Here is a 24,474-nt window from a genome sequence, read left to right as displayed (position 1 = left end):
ACAAAACCTAAACTATAAATTCACTATAACTGCCTACTTAAGGGCAGTCCTGTGCTTCAGAGAACTGCAGATAGGTCAGCTGTAATGGGAGATCTGACTATTCACTAAAACATGACAGAGAAGTAGAAGTATGTCATATAGCTGGTCTTTAAGGCCTGTTTAGTTTTTTACTAGGTTGATATGAGAAGAATCCCCAGTACAAGTTCAAATCACACATCAACTCTGCAGCAGGTTTTGAGAGTGAAGCAGGTTTCCAGAACTCCTCAGTGCTTTAACAGTTCCTGTTCAACTATTTAAGTAAATAAAATCAATTTTCAAGATGTCCCCCACTTAGCACCTTATCATTGGGCACTCTGGAAGTCTGACACTTTAGTTTGTTAACAAATGAAAGTTGAGCACTTTTGAAAATGTGACCCAAAAATGTACTGAAAAAAATATCTGAGAGAGGAAGATCATTTCAAAAGCTTTGTTAGTCAGAATTACTTCCTCAGTGCTTCTCAAAAAAAAAAAAAAAGTTTATAGCTATTACAAGAGCATGAAGCAATGAACGGCTTGCTGGGATTAATAATTCTATGGATCCCTTTGTGCACAGTTAACCAAAATTAATTCTTTTACTTCACACTCATATTTATGTGAATGGCACTCATCCTTTGACCTCCTGTCTAACCCCATGCTGCAAATGCATTTATGCAGCACAATTCACACTTTGTTAGGTCTTATTCCAGAAAGCAAATTCTTATTCAGGCTCTAATTGAGGCGTCAGTGGGAGTTCTGTCCCAGGATTATGCCTTTATGGCTGTTAGGATGGCTTAATGTGTACTGCATGAACTTTTTCAAGAACTATGAACTGGTTCACAAGCAGCCCAGTAGTACTGACAGATTCAGATATTTAAAACTGGAAGAAAGCATTATGATCATCTATCTAGTTTGACCTCTTGAATTTCACCCAGTGATACTTTCAACAGTCCCATAATTTATACTGGAGATAGAGCATATCTTTTATAAAGTCATTTGATCTTGATTTAAGTGCAACAAGTGGTGGAAAATCCACTGAATCACAGGATAAGTTCCAGTTTTTAATTACTATTATTTTCTTTTAAATCTGTGTTCCATTCAATAGGAGAAAACCAATAATTTAGAAACATTTAGAAACGAAGAAAAACAAACTCTCAACAAATACTGTCATTTCAAGAGAAGAAAAAAAGAATCATACAAGGGGATAGAACAGCTCAAACTGGATTTTTCTCCTTAAAAAAACAACATCTAAGCAAGACTTGAAAATCCATTAAGCTTTAAAAGAGTGCAAGGGGAAAGCTAAATAATTTTACTCACTCACATTCTGAAGGCAGTATCTGGCAGAAACACTTATGAATCACGTAGTTTTAAAACTTTGCTCATTTCAATTTTGAGATCTCTTAAATGTTCTATTTGAGAGTCATACAATTAGTCAACAATATACGTTGTCACACAGGAATAAGACAGACACATTCTTTGATTTACTGCTTTCTAGCTTTTGATGATCAATAATTCTTACATTTCATTTAAAAATCCTATCTCATATTCCACTGTATTGTAAGACCTCAAAGATTAAGATATTCATAAGACTTTTGGCATACTAAATGACATAGACTTTGCTTTGTTTTATGGAAAAATACTGCAAAAGTTTCTTTAAATTAATTGGGGAGCAAATAACTGGTAATGTCATTGGCAAAAACGCAGAAGCTCTTTTCCCCCCCCCCCAAGGTACAAAGGGAAAAAAAAAAAATACTATCGCAATATAAGAGCAGTATCTGGAAAAAAAAAAAATAGATAAGGTCATTTTTGCCTATTAAGGCCTCTAAAATAGGTACAAATTTCCATAAGAGAATACTTAATTTTTGTTCTCCAATTTTGTGATTCTTCATGTTTCAAATGACACTAAAATTTTTTTTTCAAACCATAATCAGTTTCTTTTTCTACAGAACTCCACAGCACCTGTTAATAACAAACATGAATGAAACCAAGTTTTACTGCACAGAGTACTTAAATAGCATTATCTCTGTTCAAATGGTTTAGTAACTGCAGCAGAGGAAGATTCATTTCTTGACTTAGTCAAGATCACGAATAACTTCTGTCATAAAGGTTGGAACAAAATCTAAATCTTCTGCAACTTATGCAAGTGCAAAATGATGGCTGCATTCCATATAATACACTATTATTTTGGAGTTCACATATTTTAAGCTTATTCGTGAAATAGGAGAATACTCCTTTCATATTTGGAAGCAATACTACTAATGCAAGGAGAAACGGAGAATTTAGTTTGGCCTATATGTGTACAGGAGCTGAAAGCACATACTTCACCACATATTTCTATTCTACTCTATTGTTATGAAAGGGCAAATACGAAAGTAGCCACAGTAGCCAACGCTAGGGAGCTCTTGTTATTACAGGAACAACATGCAGCAGCTGGGACCAGGAAGTAGGTGTCTTTTGACCAACTCCTCTTTATGTTGTGCTCTTATTACAAAAAGGCATAGAAATAACAAATATACCTCTAAAGTCAGAGAAATTAACCTGAATCTTTGAGAATTACTATACAAGCTCAAGAAATCTGACCACTCCTGTATATGCCAAGCACTGAATGTTGCCGCTAAGGTAAGTCCTCCCAACTATCCAAGACTTGGAAGACACTGCTTCTGAAAGCAGAATTCAAATACTTAGTTTACTTGCAGAAGGACAGCAAATACCAAGTTTTAACATTCACTTTAAACCTCTAGGCTAGAGAAGTAACTCGGCACCTTGCATTGGTTAACGGAGAGTTATCCAGTATTGAAGTTTTAATCTTGTTATTGTTGCAACATGCACCCAGTATCATAAGTGCTGAGATTCAGAGAACAGAAATCCACTAGACTGAATTTGGATTATAGAGATCAATTCATACACTCACAGTTGGAATCACTGTAAGTGTTCAGTCAAACTTTCTGCCTAACACAGGCTTACACAATTTTCTAGATCAAGTTCAAATTTGAAGTTTCCAAATTCACCACTTCAAACTCACCTCCGATTCATGGGTCTGACTTCTGTCAAGATATTTGCCTCCAAATATGCAAAATTATTTAGACATCTAACTCTTACACAGATGATTCACTCCCTTTAAAATCTAAATTAGGCACCCAAATAGTTTCTCTGCATGGGAGTCCTTCGTCACAGAGGAAATTTCCTGTCCTGCTCTTCAATGACAACCACTTTTATGAACATAAAATTAGAGGCACAAATAGGAATGATGGGCTTTTTTCCCTCAATAGCTCATATCACCCATGCATTGCTGTTTCTGAGCAAATCAGCCCATTTACAGAAAGACACCTACACAGCTTATAGCAGGGCATAATTTTTACTTCTGCATGTACAGTGTTAATCCTATATTATTTATGTTAATAAAACAGAAGACAGCACTTGAAAATTTGACCCTTTGCTCTTTAGAAACTCCATCTGCAACACAGTATTAACATTTGTAATCCACTATATAGTTCTTTGAGCATTGTAAGTGAAAAGTACCAGCATTATAAGTGAAAGTACCTGCAGCCCAGGCAGTTTGTGAACCAAAGGTTTATGTCTGACAGACCTTGATGGGCATTTCTTCCAAAAATTTGTGAAGACCCTTTTTGAACTCAGGTACACCTTTGGCAACCATCTTCTGTGGCAAGGACTTCCACAGACTAGCCACATGTTGCATGAAAGTCACTCAATGCTTTGTTTGCTACAAACAAACCAGTTTTATTTGATGACCTCTAGTCCTTGCAGTGAACTGTCATTTTCTATTCACCCTTCTCTGGAAGAAGGGAGATTTTACAGACCTCTRCAGCACATATGCATCTTTCAGCTTCAAGAGTCTTAGTCTTTCCTTACACAGAAAGAGTCCGATAGCTTCAGTCGGTCTTTCTATGACTCTGCCTGTTCTGTCATATCCTTTCTGAGATAGAGGACCAGCACAACATATACACCAAGGCATTATGTCATGACATTATGTTTCTGTTCTCTGTTCTTTTCCATGTAATTCCTCAGTATTATGATCACAGGGCATCAGTGTGGAAGTTGAAAAAATACACCTATTTCTTTTTAATGTGAAAGATAAGCTACTAATGAAGGGTTTAGCTGTATCCTCTAGGGACACACAGAACCAGTGGGCAGAACACTTGAGTTTCCCAGTGAGCAAAAAAGGGAGAGACTGGAGACAGCCTGGGCCAGGACTAAAACAAAGTATCTTCTCTTGAGCATCCTGGAATGTGATCGTTTAGTTGCATGCTAACAGAAATTTTATTACAGAAATTTTCTTTTTTAAAAAGTGTTATTAGTCAGCATYAGAAAAAGCTGCCATCAGAGAAGCCACCCTCTACCACACAGAGCAAGTACTGCAGGGGCTATTTTCTTCTAGCTTCCTCTTTGGACTCTCTGTACCACAAAGATGAGAAGAAATATTAAATGAACTACTAAACTTCACATACGTAAAATCTGAGCTGAATACCTTGCCTGACAGCTACTCTTACTGAGTTTTAAAAGCTCAAGAATTATAGATTCCTCATCAACACAGACTTCCATAAAGGAAAAAATACCATTATTTCCTTCAAACATTGCATTTATAAGCTTTTTTAAAGATCATTATTTACACATTAGATACTTCACAAATAATGGATCTGACACCACTACCCTGATATTTACATATGTGAAGAGCAATGACTTAGAGTAAAATGATTCAAATCCACAAATAAAGAAGGTTGGAAAGGCTTTTTTGAAAGAACAGATGTCAGAAATATTAAATTATGTAGTTCTACTATCTTGGAAGCTTGGGATCCTCATTCTTCAACCACTACACAAACATGCATTGCTATATGGGTAGTAATCAGGTCTTACTGACATCTAAGTCCAGTAAAATTTATAGCAGCTCCTTTCTCTATAGCTGAAATAGTCTAGCGTCAATCTAGGCTTTATTATTCTATAGGAGTATTTCCACAGGCTTCATAGGAATTGGACTGAGGGACTTCATTATTCTGCAACTGACTGTCATTTCCACAGATTACTAGAATGAACCTGGCACAAGGCAGCATGGTGTCAATGCATTATTATGCTGTGATAGCATTGCACTTGACATGGTGTCATATTAACATTACAAAAGTTAATTTGCTACAGAATACCTACTTTTGCACCTCCCACATCAAAACAACTTCCTCGCATTGTAATTCACTTCAGAACAATCTTCTGTTTGCTGTATATTACAAAAATCAGACACAACAGATCTACAATGAAATTAATGTAAGATGACTATGATATTGTTATTTTTAAACATACAATATATTAATAATAAGGAGGGTTTTTTGAATGTCTTTCAGTATTACCAGCATCCAGAACAACACACTGAAGACAATACTGGCTAGTTTTTTCGTCATCAGCCTCACCTGAACCTTTGCAATGTCTCTTTCCACTGCTTCTCAGGAAAAATACATAGTTTTATATTATTTTTTATGTCAGTCTCTCATTATCTAATATTCGTTTCTCAAAGACAGACACCAAAAGTACCTCAACGGCACAAGTGCCCACAGTACAATTTTCATCTCCAAAAGCTAAATAATCAGTCTGAAGCACCTGAAATTAGAAGTCTACAGCAGACCACATGAGCATACCCATTGCCAGTATGTTGGCCTACTAACTTAAGCTACTTTTCCAAAGTGAACGAGATTTAAAAATCAAAATTATCCAAGAATTTTTCTCTTACAAAAAGTCAGAGTTTTCTTTAATGCAATGAAATGAAAATGGCTGTGTTAACTGTGTTGTGAGCCTTTGGGTTCTACATGTGTCTCGGTAATAACAGAATTTTAATAAGTATGCTGCTTGTATTATCAGAACATGCATAGATGCTGTACTGCATATTGTGAATCAAGGTGGCAGGCATTCAATTAGACAGACTATCAAGAAATGCTAAGCTGACAAACTAAAAGTCAGGTTTGGGGAATCACGTACCTCATGAAAACACTGTATGGCAGATCTTCTTAATTACCTACATTTTGAATGGATTTAGATGTAAGAGTAGGCAGCCATAAAGCATTAATTATTGTCATATTTTATTTTATAGGATATTAGTTATCCTGTTGCATAGGGACTATGGGGTAGAGCAAGCCATAAAACTTTTGCTTATTACTGAAGAACAAAGCATTTTAATTCATCCACTTATTCTACTGCTGGTTGCACTTAAAATAACCTTGATGTCTTGGTTACAGTGTGCAYTCATTTGTAAAACCTTCAAGAGAAAAGAGCATTGACCAGACAGAGCCAAAGAAGCAGCTGGCACCACCACTATGCAAGAAGAATGTTCCCAAAAAAGTTCAAGCATCTACATTACTATCCATCATGATTCTCTTCTAATATTTCAAAGACATAAAAAAGTGTTAATTACAGTCTTAAGAAAGAAAGAGGAAGTTGCAGACTGATGGAATGATAGAGGATGTGGGCCATCCAAATGTAGACAGCCATGCCTTACACTTCCCAGTCGCTACCAATGTCATGGATTTGCTAATAGTTAACAGAGGTCCACACTGAGACACATATAGAACCCAAAGGCTCACAACTCTTTACAAGGCTTTACTAGATCCCTCCAGACCCACACCCAGAGTTCAGTCCTACAGCCTCCTAAGACACAGTTCCCTACTCTCAGCTCTCATTTTGTCTTTAATGAGTGTTCTCCAAAATAGGTGTTTGGATTTAAAAGCCAAATACAAAGATAAAAGGGGAAAAAAAAATAGCACACACAATAGGGAGACATTTGCATCTTTGATTTTAGGCTTCTAGCTTCACATAACTAATTAAAATGTGTTGAAAAGAATACAGGTCAGTATATATACAGGCTACAGTTTGAAAAATTGAAGAGTCCCAGTTAGAAGAGAAGCTTTTAGGATCTGTTTAATATTAAGCAGACATCAATTGTCTCAGTCCCTCTTCAAATGGGAGGTTTTCTCCCTTCTCTCAACACACCCTCACTGTGCATTTTCAGCACTTTCCAAATCTACAATAGCCTTTTGGAACTGGTTTTCCAGACACCAACAGGGCACCAAGAATGCATCTACCATTCTACCATGCACTATGCCCAGCATAGTGATGTCCAACATCATCTCAAGTTTGAACAGAAAAGGTTCATGCATCAGACGTGTAGTAGCCTAAGTGAAAAAAGCAAAATTTTTATATTCATTGAAAATATGGAGAAAATTACAACTTCCCATAAAACAGGAAGAGTTACTCATGTAAACTCTTCAGTGCACATTATTCACTCAGCATTCCTATTTAGGACATAATCCTGGGTAACAAACACCTCAAGTAGAATTTCACATTCTTCATAACTCTGGACAGTTATTCAACTCTACAACCAGTTATATAGCAACTAATCACTCAAGAGCAACTCCACTCTCACAATACAACTATAGCACGCGTAGGCATACCTAAGCTACTTTGAAACCGGCTAGACTGATAATGACAAGAAAAAACAACAACAAAAACACCACATAGCTATCAGTAGCAAAGACTACAAAACCTGCCCAATGTCCACGAAAACGCATTGCATTGTTCTCCACATTGCTGTTATTTACCCCCCAATTAGCCAGGATATTTTATACAACCACTTTTTCAAAGAGTGCTGTAGATCCATCCTTCATTACAACATCAGTGTGAGGGAGCAGGATCAAGCCTATGTATTACATAAGCCCAAACTAAAATGTTAAGCTCRTTCAGAATCTCATAAAAATGTATACCCGACCCTAAGTTAGCCTTGTTTAGTAACCTGCTAGAAAGCATGACATATTCCTGCTATGAATCTGCTCTCTGGTTATTCTGTCAAAGAAGGATATTGCTTTACTCGTTCCATTTTTCTACCCTGTAAACCTTCCTGACTTACCCGAACACTTGGATTTTGCAGCAGGGCCTCCCTCCAGGTCTTGCTGCTGCAAAATGGTGCGAGTGTCTACATTGAGAGAGACAATACTCCTTTGCATAGCTGTAACRCAGGCACCCGCATCAAGCTGAACACATAGAAGAACTCTGCACCTTTCTACACATTCATACAACTCCACTTAGTGCATTATCAACACCAAAGAAGGATTCTCTCTTTGGGATATCTTTGTGCTTCTGGGGCTTCCTCTAGGCACTGCTCTCTCAACTCAGGCACCCAGCAAAAAGCACAGTCTAGCCCACAGCCAGAGCTTAAAGCCTAAATAAAAAGTCAAGGTATTACATTTGACACAAATCAGTAAAACTAACAAGTTGGTATCTCAGTCATCTAGAATGTATTACTCTGCTCTGTATTTAAGTTCTTGAACAGTTTACATTTTGAAAGAAAGGATGTGATTGTAGAATAATAGGTTAAAAACTACCCATAACTGCTTTGATTGCATACTCAAAATGGGACTAATCTTTCCAAAGAATCTGAACTTTTGGCATGGCACCCACTTATCTTCTCAGAGTGCTGCTTGATGCCTGTATATAACTTGTTACATTTTTTGTCGTTGTCAAAAAGCTAGTTTTATGTAGTTTATTCAAGCATTGCACTAGAGACATCTAAAACTGATTTTCTTTTAACAAGAGCTCTTCTGTAGTCTCCTGACTGCTGAGAAACTGAGGCTGGCAGGGGATTTTAAATCACAGTTAAAACTCTCAGTACACCTGCAACTTCCCCAGATCCTTTTAAAAGCCTTGGCCAACAGTAACCCCTGCCCACCGGACCTGTAAAATTCACAAATTCAGAAAGTTAGAGGTTATTAATAAATTGTATCTGCTCTGTGAAACTCTGCACCAAATGAAGTGGCTTACAACAAAATTGCAACATAGAAAACCTCCATTTTTACCCAAAGAATACTTTCTAATCTGGACTATGTAACTAGAGGTTGTCAGTCCTCAAATATCACAGTTTTCTTGACAATGAAAAGACTGTTCAAAATAAGTTGTTACTCATGAGAATTAGCTTATTATCATGCAGAAATTCCCCTTGCTGACAGCTGCAAATCAAAGTTTAATTATAAAAATCAGTAGTGATATATTGGTATATCAGAGAGGAATTGATGCCCTTCTGCATAGCACTGGGGTTATAGAAACATAGCAAGTGAGAATCAACGCTTTGATTTCAGTGACATTACTCCAATTTGTATTAAGCAACAATCTGACTCAGTATATTAATATCCTTCCTGTTTAATATTCTCAGAACAGGGAAAGAGTTAACACACACACACACACACACACACACACACACAACACAAAACAAACAAACACCCACACACTCTGTTTCTGTCATTCTAATTCAACTACCAAGCAACAGTCAAACGAAGGAATGCTAAGACTGCTGCAAGTCATCATAGTTATGCATTTTCGCTAGAAAGAAAAAATAACTTGACATTGTTTCAGACGCTTGTAAGTTAAGGTCCAGATAAAGCAAATAGTATAAAGCACTATCACTGTATTTACAGTTGCCATTCTGAAAAACAGATCTGCCATAACAAACCTTGAATTAGTATGAACTGGATCAGTCATGTAAAGAGAGTAACTTACATTGTGTTCTGTTTTACTCACAACTCTCATCACAGTCCTGGAAATATGACAATATCTCTGTCTCTTGATTGGTAACCAGATAGTTGCACATAAAGATATTTTAATGTGATATGTTTCTTAGAGAGAATAAGAACTCTGAATTGCTGGAGGTGACTATTCAGATGAACATCATTACAGCATAAAAAAAGTGGAGGAACACATTCACATAAATAATTTCTGAAATAAGGATCAACAATGGATCAAATCACTTAATGACAGTACATTATGAAAACAGGCTGTTGACAATTTTTTCTCAGGTTCTTTATTTCAAGGTTTCAGGTAATCCCCTGATCATTATAGTCCATTTTCTTAGAAAACGCATCTTTTTAATACTGATAACAATGAAATAATCTTTCATCACAAGAAAGAGGTAGTCTGTAGACTRTGAGATGCTATGATTTCATAAGACCTCACAAACAGTTTCTCTGGGTTATTACTTCTTCAGAGTAACCAGAGCTACAAGTGCTAGTGCTGATGATTCAAAGCTCATACTAAAGCAATTCTGCAGCATGGCCTGCAGGCAAACTGCTCTGTTGTTAAGGTTGCCACTTGTCATGTGAGAATTTAGGTGCAATTTAAACTCTGCACAGCTATATATTTGAAAACATTTTCATAAAGTTCCCAGGTTATCTTCTTGCATTAGTTTGCTTCCATGGCAGACATGGGAGCTGGCTTAAGGCACAAGCACAGCAGAGAACTACCTGTGGGGACAGCCTGCAGAGGCAGCATTTTCCTTCCTTTGCCTATGCTTGAAGAGACAGAGGTCGGCTGCCATACCCTACCTACTGACTGACAGACTACTGCTCCTGCCAAGGAAGAGGACAACATGCAAGGGGCATAAAAGTGCTGCAGGAATAACTGTCATCCTTACTCTCTTCCCAGTAACCCCAGGAAAACTCCCCTACATGGCCAGGGTACTCTTCTGGCTTCCTGCCTCTGACCCTTCCTTTCCACCTGATGCCCTCCTGCTCCTGCAAAAGCAGAACTCCACTAGGGCTCTGGCCTAGGCAGGTGCGTGGTGCAAGAGGTGCCTTCTATGAGGCAGGCAGAGAGGAGGCAAACCAGTGCCCATGGGAGAACAGGAAGCCGGGGGCTCTCTGGCTGGAAAAGGGCAATGGAGACCCATGCCCCAGGGAAGGTGAGAGGAGGGGTGGGCATACTGGGGAAGGGACACATGTTTATCCCCATAACTCCATCCCTCTTCAAAGCCTCCCACGTACCCCCAGGTCCCACCTCCCATGCTTCATCACTCTCCACCACCCCAGCCTTTGAAAATCCCTCTGGCTTTTCAGGGCTCTCACCTGCAGGGAACTCATCCAACTTCTCCAGCCAGCCTTCACACCTTATGCAGGGTCCAGTCTGCTGCTGCCATGAGATAAGTGTTACCTGTACCGCTGAGAAGCCTTGAGTTAGGTCTGGTACATATATGCTTATATACCTATATACTTCATTAACATAGATGAATAAGCCAACTCCTTCCAATGCAAAGTGAAGGGATATGTACCTATTTTATAAAGTGCTCTGAAATGCACTGTGATTCAGGTTTCAGATATTTAGTATTACTATCATTGCTATTACTGCTGCCACAATAACTATACATACTGAATAAATTCAATATCTGCTAAAAATCAGGAAAAGCATTATTTCCCTTCTTTCTCCCAAGCAGACTCAACAAGGCAGTTTCTCCACATCATCCTTGATGACCTTTCTCCTATGCTCCATCAACCACAATATAAGGTTTTTATCAACCCCAGGAAGATCATCTCATTGTAAAAGCTGAATCTTTAACATTAACTAGCCTCCATTAGGATATAACTATTTCTGGCACAGAAAAGAAAATGCAAATACAGCAGGAAGAAGACTGTCCAGATGAAATTTGTGCTATGGTTGTTTTCTGTTGTGTTGTTGGCCAAACCTGGCCCTTTTAAATTAGTGCAAATTAACACATGTTCTCTAAAAATTATATTACTTCCCTAGCAAACAATACAGAATTTATCTGACTGCACAGATGAGCATAATGTATGTATTGGACTGCACCAATCAAAAATATCTTGCCACAAACAGTTTTCCATTAAATACATAGTTATATCAAAATCAAAATATTTTATGCTCATATTCCTATATCTCTCCTTGTTAATTGTTGTGTGAATTGAATTCCATTTTCCCATTTCATATCAGGAACAATGAAAATGAAAACAAACATACAAATACATACACATGTAAAATATCAGAATATTTTTCCAAAATAGTTTCATTTCATTCCAAATTGCAAACTGTAGAATTAACCTTGAATTATTAGTAGCACTGAACACTTAACTAAATGAAACACTTAAAGCAGTTCAGTAAGATTAAAATGAAAGACTTCAATTTCTCTATGAAATACTTGACTGCATCTAAAYCAAAGTTTTATGGAACATCAGCTTTGTGGTAAACTTCTATTCTGCACTACATTTTTTCTTCAAAAACATTAACATTCTCCATAAAATGGGAATTCAGTTTTCTGACCAGATGTAAAATATTAGATAAAATACGTTCAGTGTAACAGATAAGAAAAGCTGCTGTAACACAATACTGGCAAACCAAACCTGATTGTAAAACAAATGGACCTTTCAGCTATCATTCTCCATACGTGTCTGATATAGTTTGTGTAAACCTTAGGCACAGCAGAGGAACTGATTTATTGAATTTAATGGAGCTGCCTTCAGGAGCACACACCATATGAGTGTTTGCAGGGCTGGGCCAGACAGAATTCACTGCAACAGAAAATTTATTGCATGAGTGTTACACATTCAAATTAAATAATATAAAGGGAGGGGGGAAAAAGCAACAGCCTTTAAGTTACACCCAGTGGCAGACACAGAAAACGAAGCATGAGGAATAGATTTTCTAAATTATTTGTGAAGAAAAAGCAGTCGTTGCATCTTAATTTTTTTTCCCCCCAATCACCTCTTTTAAAGCAGTTCAGCCAAGCTTTATTAAGCTTGTCAGCATTACATTCCTTTATGTATGGATAAACTGTTCCTGAAAAAGGTCAACATACAAAGCATAAGCAGGCTTTTGGGATCAGGAATGCACACCTTCCTTCTCTTTGGACTCCTCCCCTGAAGACCCTGGTGAACCAAATTCATGTCCCTATAAAAGATTACACTGTTGATAAAATATCTGGAGCTTTATCTTTCTACACTCACCCATTCTGTCTTGCATCTATTCAGGCAGGTTCCTGAAGGCAGGACCTCTGGCTCTACGCATGTTTAAATACATGTGCTATACACATCAGTGACAATATATTTCTTTAAAATATTTGGGTGCCAAATGTCAGGCATCTAAGCACACATAAAAAGATACATCTTCACTTTGAAATCAATAGGAACACTATGAAATCAACTGCTTACATAAGTGTCCAAAGACAGAGCTGGATGCCTCATGTTAGGTACTCAAGGTGAACTCAAGTTTAACTACATCCTTATTATTGTAGTGGAACCTGCACATGTCACTACTGACAGAAGAATGCTCTGTGACAAAGCATAAGCAATACAGAAATTTCCATACAGGAATACAGCCATGCACTGCCACAGAACCAGAGCTATCCTGTTTCTTTTGAAAATCAGAGGGAATTCTGTCTTCGATAGTGACAATTATGGAATTTTTCTAGAGCTCAGCCTGTCTCTTCTTTTAGGGTTCTCTTGAAAATTGCAACATCTACCCCCATTTTTAATAGGGCTGATGGTACTTAAGTTCCAGAGAAAAACAGTTCATAAAGATTCATCTTCTGCTCYTAGGTGTGCCACAGACTTCAGTGGAGTTAGCTTGGACTCTCATTGATTTAATGGAGGAAAATATGCCCTAGACTACATATAATAGGTTTTGAAAGTGTGTAAACTGATTTCAGATGCATGGAGAATAGAAACATATATGCTCTTCACAGTGCTATGAGGAACAAAGCATTACATCATGAATGTAGCTGGTTGCATTCATACTTTGAACAAACTATTCACATGATGTAATGAAGAGGTCCCACCTCTATCCTTCTCTCTCTTCCCGCCCCCCCCCCTCCCCTGTCATCACAGAAAGGCTCATATTTTCTATGTTGCTCCAGGGACATGTACATACATGCTGTATGCATTTATAAAAACCATACATCTGCACATCAGTTCCAGTAACCTTGTACCTGCCAACCCAACTGACCCATGCAAATGCTCAAGTACACTTGCAAATTTTGTGACAGTATTAATCAAATAAGTTTAGACTTAACATTGGGGAATGTGAACTAAAGAGCCAGTGATTTCAAAGATAAAAGTTCAGCTGATTTAAATCAGCATAGTGCCATTAAAGTTGGAGAAAGTATCTCAATTCCTCTTAGCTGATAATCTGATCCTAGCACACATTCTGTATAAAAGGGGAATAAAAATTCTTCAAGTCACATGTGCATGTTTGCACACAGACACACAACCCTGTGGAATACAAATGCAAACTCAGCATGCTATTAGTAGCTACATTAAAATAAATTCTCCAGTATTAAGCTAACATGAAACAGAGCAATACTACCATCCTTCATATCCACAAGATTTAAAATGCTTCCTGTTCCAATTATCAAGGATCAAGTTTCTGTGTGAAGTTATCCTCTGGAGCAGGGTAAGCAAACTACTGAATCTAAATAAAGAAAACCAGCTCTCAACAGCACAATGCCCTCAGTGCTACAGATTCCACATGCTACACTAGAGAAGTATGAGCAATTCAGATAAAAGGCTGCTCAATCCAATTCCCTCTAACAGCATGATAGTAATGTGGGGCCTGATCTTGTGAAGCAGTGACTATTTCATAGAGCCATTCTCTCTTCTTCTCCATTTGCAACCAAGATGAGGGCATTTGGCTCAAGCAGGCAGGGTTTTCCTCAGTAAACATGTAGTTTCAGCCATCTTGAAATGATTAATGAATACAGGTCAAATTCACTGACTAATTTCCTCTGGAGAAAAAACAAACTAAGAGATAGTGTCATAAAACCACCTTCAGAGGCTAGAACTGTTTCCTCTTTACTCGATAGCTCACAGTTAGAGCACTGTGGATATGTGGGAAATCTAGGCTGCATCTAACATGCCCAGGGCACCTACTATAAAGCCCAAGTTATTAGATGAAAGGAGATACTTCCTCAGCAGTTTAAAGTCTCCCTTTTCATTCACTTCTCCATGAAAAGTGTCCAAAATGAAGTATTTTGTGTCTAGACAATCATTTCATGTTGAATGAAACACCACTTTTACCTTGCCATCTTGAAACGCCCCCCGCCCCCCCCCCCCCCCGCAAAACAAACACACACACACTCTAGCTTTGGTTCAATTTGAGCCTACTTCATTTTACAATTTTATGCTTTTTGAAATGCAGGTGTTAAAAATACCCCCAGCCATCTGCACTGTCCTGTACATTCTGTTTAGCGCTGCTAAGGAGGAAGTCTAAATTTCAACTATTCACCAGCTAAAGGGAATACGCACATATGTGCAATATTCTCCCCAAATACAGTTAAGTCAAAATGCCTGTTCCTCTTTTCTAAGGCTGTGCAACATTTAAAAAAAAGTGACTGCAAAATAACCTTTAATGATTTCATTCTATTCAGCATAGTGCTTTGTAGAGAGAGATTCTTTCCTGAAAAATACAGCTAAATCTATTCTTTGCACCTTGGTGTTCTCCAGTGACCTCCAGTCCTCTGAGTTTCCAGATGGTCTTAATTAGAGTAGTTTCTAATTTACAGCACAGGAGACACTTTGAAATTGTTGCTGAAGTAGAGTTAGTAAAACCCCAATAACCCCAATCTCACCCCCAAACATGCACTTCAATATCTTTAATTTATCTGCTCAAATTCCTGTTATGTTTGTAAGTCTTCTTTATCGCAACAATTGTACTGTGTTTCCATGGCACTTGAACCCCAAATAAATAAGATGTTTCACATAAAATGTGTCATCATGTAAAGAAGTATTTACTTCTTTTCATCCTTGCATCCCCTTCGAGCTATTTCAGCCCTGCAGACAGGCGCTACTGTATAAGGACAACAAACTTTCCATCTGGAATACTAGTAGAAGTCTTGCTTTTCTTCTCTTGCACACCACATTTTTAAGAGTGACGTCACTGCTCCAAAAAACCCAAGTGGGATACCATCCATCTTTGCAACATGCTTCTCATGCATCCCATCAGGCTGTTTTTCTTGTACAGAAACAGCCAAGGAAGAGTGCCATGTGTACAGTTCACAGGCATTCAAAACAAGATCAAGCAAACAAGCCCTCTAGGACTGAATACAGGTTTTCAGCCACATTTCTAGCTAGGTTTTTACAACAGGTGACACTCTACTTTTCCGCAAACATGGACACCAACTTATAAATAGGATATGATTGAGACTAAAATCAAAAAGGAATGTTTCACAAGATTATGCATGAACTGGACATGAAATATCATGTGGTCCCACTGGATTTCATTTATGGCATGTGTGATGACTTTCCCCTTACACCAAAAGTATACAGACACAACTAGGAGAACACCACCACAATGATATTGTTATGAACAAGCTACATAAACATGCACGAAGTATACTGTGCAGTCAGAAGTACAGACTGGTTGTTTACCATACCAGAACGTTTGGATAAGCTCAATGTATATTTTCTTAAATCCAAAACTCTTCTCTGAGAAAATGTATTTTTTGTCCATACGGAATTAATTATAAGTCCTTGGCAATGAACAAATTTCCTCTACTTTCTTTTTAAGCCTTGTGAAATAAAATTTTAATTTTCATGTTAAACTGACTACCATTAACAGTTCTGCGACACCTCAACATCCAGGTCAGTACTGCTCTTTGAAATAACCATACAAAGCAAAAGTATGTTTCAGAATAGTAAATTCCTTCAACTGTGCACTGTTCCAGGGATAAAACTGTAAATGCAGGCTAATTTAATCCAATGCAGCTTAACCAGTGGTGCACAACCTCATTTAGTCATCTCAGTAAGTAGCCTGATTTGTGAGAAGGAGTGAGCACAAGCTGTTCCCAATGGCTTCTCACAACTAGAGGATTACATACGCAATAAACTGTGTGCAAAACTACCGTGAATACTCAGTGAACACATACTGCTTTTTTGTAATTACACCCCTCCCTGCTGTTTATAACCTTTTCTCTCCCCACCCAATCTCTTCTATTTTTTCCTTCCATCTTTGCCACAGGTCCTTATTATCCTCCTCCTTCCCACATTTCTACTTCTAGACTTCACCCATTTTCCCTTTCCTGTGCCCCTATCAGTGTCCTTACTGCTATTCACCCTCATTTGCTCAGTCCCATGCAACTTTCCCTTCATACCCTTTTATTTGAGTTCTTTTCATATGAGAACAAAGTAACATGATGCCTTCCAAAGATCACTGTTTGCAAGTTTCAGTGGTCCCATTCCCCCCCTCCTTCTCCATTTATACCTTTTACCTGGAACATAATTCTTTAGAAAAAGGACTATGATCTCTTATGGGTTTGCACAACACCTAATACAATAGGATTCAGTCCCCAACCGATGACTGAATGATTTGTGATGCATGAGAAACACTGAAACTAACAGTGGAGGTTTCTCCTATTCCCTATAGGCACAAACTGCTACAGTTAACATAAAGATGTGGTACGCTCCAGGAAGTGCTGCTCTGCATATGACACCAGGGAAATCCTCACAGAGCTGCTGAAGATGGCCACAAGTTTGCTTAAAGCCAGGAAAACTATGAAGCGGCTGCAGGAGGCCCAAGGATCTAGCTCCCTTTTGAAAATGCTTTCTATGATACACACCTGAGGGAGACATAGCAGATGTCTGAAGGTGTGTACCAAAAGGAACCAGCTCATTTGGTTTAATAAAGTATTCTAAATACTAAGGGTACAGCTGGTCTGCTTGCACCCTTGGAAAGAACAGGAATAGAACCTGAGAAGAAACAAACTCGATTAAAAAGGCCTTGAAAGGAAAATACCGTATTAACACACAGTTGTGTGTGTGTATTGTCACTCACCTATTTAAAACTTTGCTCTCCTCACTTGTTTTCCTGCTGTGTAATTCTACTTTAGTCAAAAACGAAGGTCTGTCAGCCAATCAGAAACTAAACTCTCCTTTAAGCAATATTGTATTTTACCATTACCAGAAAACCACATGAAGTGATCTGCCTCTGTAGCAGTTGTTTCTAAAACTCCATTACATAAAATCAGCCCACATTCCTCATCTTCCCACAAGCAGAAGATTAGAATACAAGGGTGAGGAGGAAAAAGCTGAAGAGAAGGAAAAGAAGGTGAAAGATTGTTACAAGAACACGCACTTGAAGCACATACACGCATAACAACAGAATCTTGAATTTCTTCCTGCTGCAGAAGTCAAGAAAAGTCTACCTACAATCACAGAAAGAGTACATTTATGGCACTTTCAGAACATGTAAATAAACACACTACTTATTCCATATAGCTTCTGATCATATCTAATACCCTGCAAGTTCTTCAGTCCCTTCATCCCAACAACACTCTTCAAGTACTGCTCAGATACAGACAACAACCGCTTCCCCACATGCTTTTACACAGAAAACATTATCTACTTTGCAGTCCATCTTTTCCTAAGTCAGTGTTCAAATTTTTTCTGATGTTCTGGTAAGCAATTTACCCCACTAAATATTTCAAAAAAAAAAAAAAAAAAATTGTCCTCACTTATTCTAGTGACTTATTAGTTTTCTGGTTGCTTATAGCTTATTGAAACTGGAAATTTGACCTCAAGTACTATCATGCCTAACAATTCAGCATTAACAGACAGCCTGAAGAATAATTGGCCTTGCTTAATCACTTTCTTCCTCCTCTTCCTTCCCATGGAAAAAAAAAAAAAAAAATCCAGTTTAGCATTCTTAACTGATGTCAGGACAGATGTGATCTACTTACTGCTGTCTGCATTTCTCCAAACAGTGTATTTTTAACTGATGGAAATGAACTTATTCATAACAATATATAAAAGACATTTGAGTTTCTGTAATCACCAAATATATACCACCCATATATTAGCCACTAAGAGTTTCCTGAATTCTAAACTACACTGATTTTTCATGGAGACAGCATCATGATTCTTTAGTAAAGGAATTCAATGCAATCCTTGACGCCTAAATACAGCATAAACCTTAATTTTCTTTTTTTTAAAGCAGGCAACTTTTCCACTTGAGACTGAACAGTGGCACCTGAAATTCAGACTCCCACAACCCCGAAGATCCAAAGAATGACTTTGTTTTGCTGGTGATTTAAAGACTGTCTTTAAGTACCCTTTGATGACTTGAACACTTTCATTCCTTCATGGTTAAGGCTGCCCATTTCCTTTCAAGTGCTGAAGCCTCTGTTTTTCTCTCTAATAGCTTTTCTATGAGGACAAGAAACTTGCTGGGAAAAATCTTTTCCATGAAAAGGTTACACAACAGCTACAGAAGTAGCCCTTCTTTCGAAACTCCCACAAAGCATATAGAAAGAAAACAAGAGGCAGTTAAGAGTCAGTAGACTTTGAATGTCAAAAACAAAGCACAGCATGTTTGATCATTATTATTATATTAGGTGTCTTCTTTGTGAATGAATATGATTCTTTTCAACATCAGGGTTGAGATTTTATATCTACAAAGTCAAAGTGAAGGACCTGACCATACAAACATAACTCAATAGCCTTTAATTGCATCCCTGAAGCCATTTTCTGCAAAAATTTATACAACAGAACTCCAACGATTTCTTAACAGCATTCTCACTGGTGTTTGGTGGGTCATAAACTGCTTGCAATTTCATAAACAGTTACTCTGTCTCCCACTTGGGCCAAACACCAGAGCAATATTTCGTCACAGCCACTTTAGAACCGCAGAAGCGGAACGGAGGTCCACACTGATTCCATTGGCTCCTTTGCAAACAGAAGCGTTAACGACAGCTTCTTGTCAAGTCACAGACACTGAGCAGAGCGTGCCTGAAATGCAGAGAGAGGAGATGATTTTGCCAACATTTTTAAGAGAGAAAATTCATGCATCTCAAAATCTGTTATCACATGTATCAAAGGAGGAAGAAAAAAAAACTGCTAGCAGTGCCCTAAACATTCAGATGTAACCTCCACCCATGACATTACGAGATTTTGTATGGCTGGTCTCCTCTGTCCTCTCCAACCCTTACAGCAAAGGGTTCTATTTCTCCTCTCTTGGGAGATTTGCTGATTCTCTGTTCACTTTCTAGAAACATTTTGGGACTCCAATCCCTATTGAAACGTAAAACCAACAAGCATAAAGGAAATTCCCTGGAGTCACTTTAGTCAATGCAGTGAAATTCATGCTTAACATACAGAATGCTAATGAAGACAACCTACAACTATTTTACTGTATGATACCTCATTAAAAAGGTATTAAATCTACCTATCACTTCAACAGACCGAGTCTTAAGAGCAAGCAGGCCACCTGAGATGCTCAGAATAATAATATGCATTGGAAGCGATAAAAGCATTGCCTCCCACAGGTCCTTCCTTTTGTCAAAGTAAAGGCTGGAACACTTTGTACAAAATCCATTCTGATCTGAAAGATACCCTATATCTAGGTCCTTCATTTGCTAGCATAAAATATTTTCAAAGTCTGTTTAATCACTGGAACACCTCAAGCACAGGCACGTCAAGAAAAACAACATCCCATTTACAGACAAATCATCTAAGCAAGCAACATTTTCAGCTTGGTGCCCTTTACTGAGGTTTCTTCCGCAGCATCACTTGGCTTGGATTTGAAGGGGACGGTGCAAAAAATATGGAGCTGTGTAACCTACTAAGCCAGCTTCATTTGCCTAAATAGTGATAAACAGAGTATTGTAGTCTGTCATTTGAAAAGTGACCCACTTTCTACTAAAGTTGAAAGCTGTCTCATAGCTGAATTCAAGATAAACTTTTGCCCTCTGTCAGAAATGCAATTTAAATCAGCTAACCATTAAGAACATTTTTCAAGTTCTAATTTCCTATTTTAAAAGTGTTTAATCCTAAACAAGTTTAGCTGGATGCAATCAAGTTTAGCATCTGACACAAGGACATTAAAGCATATTWCAAGATACTTGAGAGTTTAATTTCATTAGTGACAGACCAAAAGTATTCAGCTAATTCCCTACTGAACTTAAAGATCTCTCTAATAAATATCCAAGGTCCAAGTCTTTGGGCACAAACAGATTACACATCCAGAGAACTTTAGTTTCACAAAGAGGACTGGAGGTGCAAAGGAGGAGGAGGAATTTTTGTCATCTTTTTATGTTTTCAAAGCTCAGGAATCCTTTCAGAAGATATATTTCCAATTACAACACTAATTTTCAGCCTGCAGTCTCTCTCTTCCTCCTTACACATCAAGCAAGTTTCTTTTATGGTAACAAACTGACTAGCGGTAGTCATATGGTCTAGACAGCATCATGTCCAAATGAGGTGCAGCAAGAACACTATACTTATTTTGGAGTCCAGAAGTAGCTTATTTTATTGTATATTCCTTGAATATATCTGGTTGAATACCTGCAATTCCATTAAGTATCTTACACACTTGGGGGGGGTGAAGGGTCTTTTTCCAAAACTACAGCAATTGTCTAAGCTACGGAAATCCAGAAGTTTCTCATTATACTTCTGTTCCCCCCCACCCCAATCTATTCTACACATCTGAAACCTGTAGAAAAGTTATCAGCATGAGCAATAAGAACCACAGGAAATCCACTTACAGCACAGACATCCTGCTCCAAAACATACTGCCCGTAATGGATTCCGTCCACCCTCCTCCAAAGTTCACATAAATTCTGAGGAACAACCAAAATTGTTGTTCTTCATGGACATGTAATAGGCATATATGCATACACATACATGGAATGGAGTAATGCCTCTTGATTATTGGGAATTTCAGCAAAACCAGATTGCTTAGTGACCTTCTGCAATTACATCAGTCAGTAGCAGTACTATGGCCAACACCCAGCAGCAGTTACTCGGAAGAATGGGCCAGGGGTAGGAGAGGAAGTCTTATTTAATTTGACTTTTTATTTTATTTTTGTTTCAGAGCAGGTACTGTGATTGTATTCCCTCTCTCAACTTCAAATGTCCCCATTTTACACCCCACTACATAGAAGGTTCAATTTTAACTATTTTTCATTTCCAGTCAAAAAACTACTAGGAATAATCTATGCTGAATAGGCATACCTACCTGCTCTTTAGAGCCTCTCAGTAAGGCAAGCCTGAGACTTAAAAATGAAAAAGCAATATATGCCTTTAAATTCCATGCATCTGAGGAATTATCGTAATTAATGTTTTAAGTGGTACAAACTAGTACATCAGGCAGTGATGAAACTAAACTTAGACTGCAGAGCACCTGCATGTTGATAAGTTTTACCACATGTGAGATTTATGCAAAACTGCTGCTGAAAATACAAGTTTTCCATTATCTTCAGAAATAGCAATCTCATTCATAAACACTCCCAAATGCAGCATCCGTATCAGACTGAAACAAACAAATCAATGTGGGGACTTATCTTTAAGACACCCTACATTTGAAAAAGATTATATGGTTCCAGAACTGGGATTGATGAAATAGTCCTACAGAGAAAAGATCTGGTTCACTATAGCACTACTTCAAGTGCCTCCTTCTATTTTAAGATAACAGTATTAGCAGAGTGAAAAAAGTTAAGAGTGAGGTTTTGTCTGCAATCAAGTACTTTTACGGTACCTTTAATCAATTTCTTTATCATGAAATAAACAGAGACATACAGTTTACATGCATTATATGTAGCTGCTTTTTCAGTTGACTGCAAGCTGGGGGCTCTAGAGGTATAACCACTCCCTACATGCCTGTTTACGTTGAGACATTTCAAGAGGCATGAGAAATCAGGGATGATCCTCACACTGCAAATTCCGTTACACCTAGGAAAAAAAACAAAAATTCAGAGGAAATGCCATCTTAAACTTCCTAATTATTGTTACTGATTTTAAGTTCCTCTCATTAAGAGAGGAAATAAAGCTGAACATCCACAGATCAAAAGGCAAGACACCTTTGTCACAATCTTTCCCCATTAACTTTTCTTCATTTGCTAGACTACTTTCACAACCATCTCTCCTACTAATATCAAGTTCTCATCTCATAGGACTAGAATGATTCTTAGAGACACTTTGCTTGGGGAGATGGAAATAGTCTTATCAAGCAACTTCAGAAAATTTCTCCTAACATAATAGTACCAGAAGCTACCACAATGCTCAAGGATAACGATGGTTATGGACTTCAAGTTTATGGGATTATACCTAAAGACTACAAAATTCTGATGCAATTAAATGCTAGTAGCATTTCCTAGTAACTCTATTCTTTAAAAATCAAATTAGTTTCTTAAAGTTGTGCCAATTTGTTTCAGGTTTGGATGGCTGGGGGGAATGTCGAAGTTGATTTGCCAGAGATTGGATTTCCCAGAGTTTGGATTCTAATTTCAGCTTCAAAACCAGAGTGAATCTCAGCTGCAATTACCATGTTTACCTGAAACAAACAAACTCTGGCCCAGGGTCTCACAAAATTCACCTCAAATCAAATCATGTTTTTTGTCAGAAAGGTTTGTTATACTCATCAGTTTTGCACTGAAATTGGGGGGTTCAAGATGTCAAATTGTTTCCTAGCCAGAGGAAAACAAACAAAAAAACGCCACACATCTTAAAGTTCATCTTCACAAAATGTCTTACAGCAATGTCAATTCCCTGGAAAAAAGTGCTTTTCAGCAGTGCTTCCTAATACTGCTTGCAATAAATGCAGGATCAGAGTTCTGCAGGGGGTGGACGACTATGATTTTCTCAAATATTCTTACTCCTCCCACTCAGCGAGTTTTGCAGGCCTTAAGTTTAATGAAAAAATGTACTGCATACAGCCTGGCAGCAGTTCTACTGCAAAGCTCAGCCAGGCTTGCACCAAGATCTATATTCTTCTGCACCTGTTCTACAGAATCAGGCCTTGCAATATTAGTTTGAGATCAGCTGCTGCTGCATTACTGTGTCGCAGTCTCTGAAGTGCCTTCTATCTTCAAATAAATAAGTGTCTTTTATTGTTTCAGGACAAATCATGTTGTCTGTGTTGCATGAAGGATGAGTGAATATTCAGCAAACAAATTGGTTAATCATTATGATTTTGGAAAGTAACAGGACTTCATCATAATTCCAAGTTAATCTGCTCATTTGTAAAGTCACTTTTTATGAAATATTATTAAAGTTTTATGTTGATGTATCATAGTCAGATGGTGACATTTCTGACATTTCCAATTTGCACAATGTCACTAAGAGGGAAGAGTCTCAGCTTTAGTCATTTCAGAGTCCTGTGACATTCCAGTAACAACTTTAAAAAATTAGAATTTTTAAGACTTAAATCATGCTGCATCTGTCTAGTTATTCATCTTCACAGACCACTGACCCATTTAATATTTTGGAAACAAAAGAGTCCAAAGTGCTCAGAGTGTAGGCTAAATGTGCTTGGCTTGATGCTTCTATCAAGAAGTCTGGTATAACACGGCTGCAATACAGGCATAATATCATTGCCAACAGAATGGCAGTTTTTACTTGCTGATTTGAGCATGAGATGACTGAGGGCAACTGTGAGTATATTCTTCATATGTTTGATGAAAACAGAGATATTTGGCTCATATTGTATTAAGTGTTGGCCCCAGTTTAACAAAGCATTTAAGTACATGTGTGCATGTGTATGTAAGGCAAGACATACGACACACAACAGTTTACTAAGGACTTACGTTTACATTGATTAAAATATTTCAGCACTTAGTACCCCTTTCAATTAAGTCAGTGAGAAGCAGGTTCCAAAACAGCTTCAGAAATCCAACCCTGTCTTACTACCTAACATTTCAGCTCTCTCACTTGC

This window comes from Apteryx rowi, unplaced genomic scaffold, assembly GCF_003343035.1.
Source record: "Apteryx rowi isolate R43461 unplaced genomic scaffold, aptRow1 scaffold_491, whole genome shotgun sequence".
Classification (NCBI taxonomy): domain Eukaryota; kingdom Metazoa; phylum Chordata; class Aves; order Apterygiformes; family Apterygidae; genus Apteryx; species Apteryx rowi.
This window is presented reverse-complemented; position numbering follows the sequence as displayed.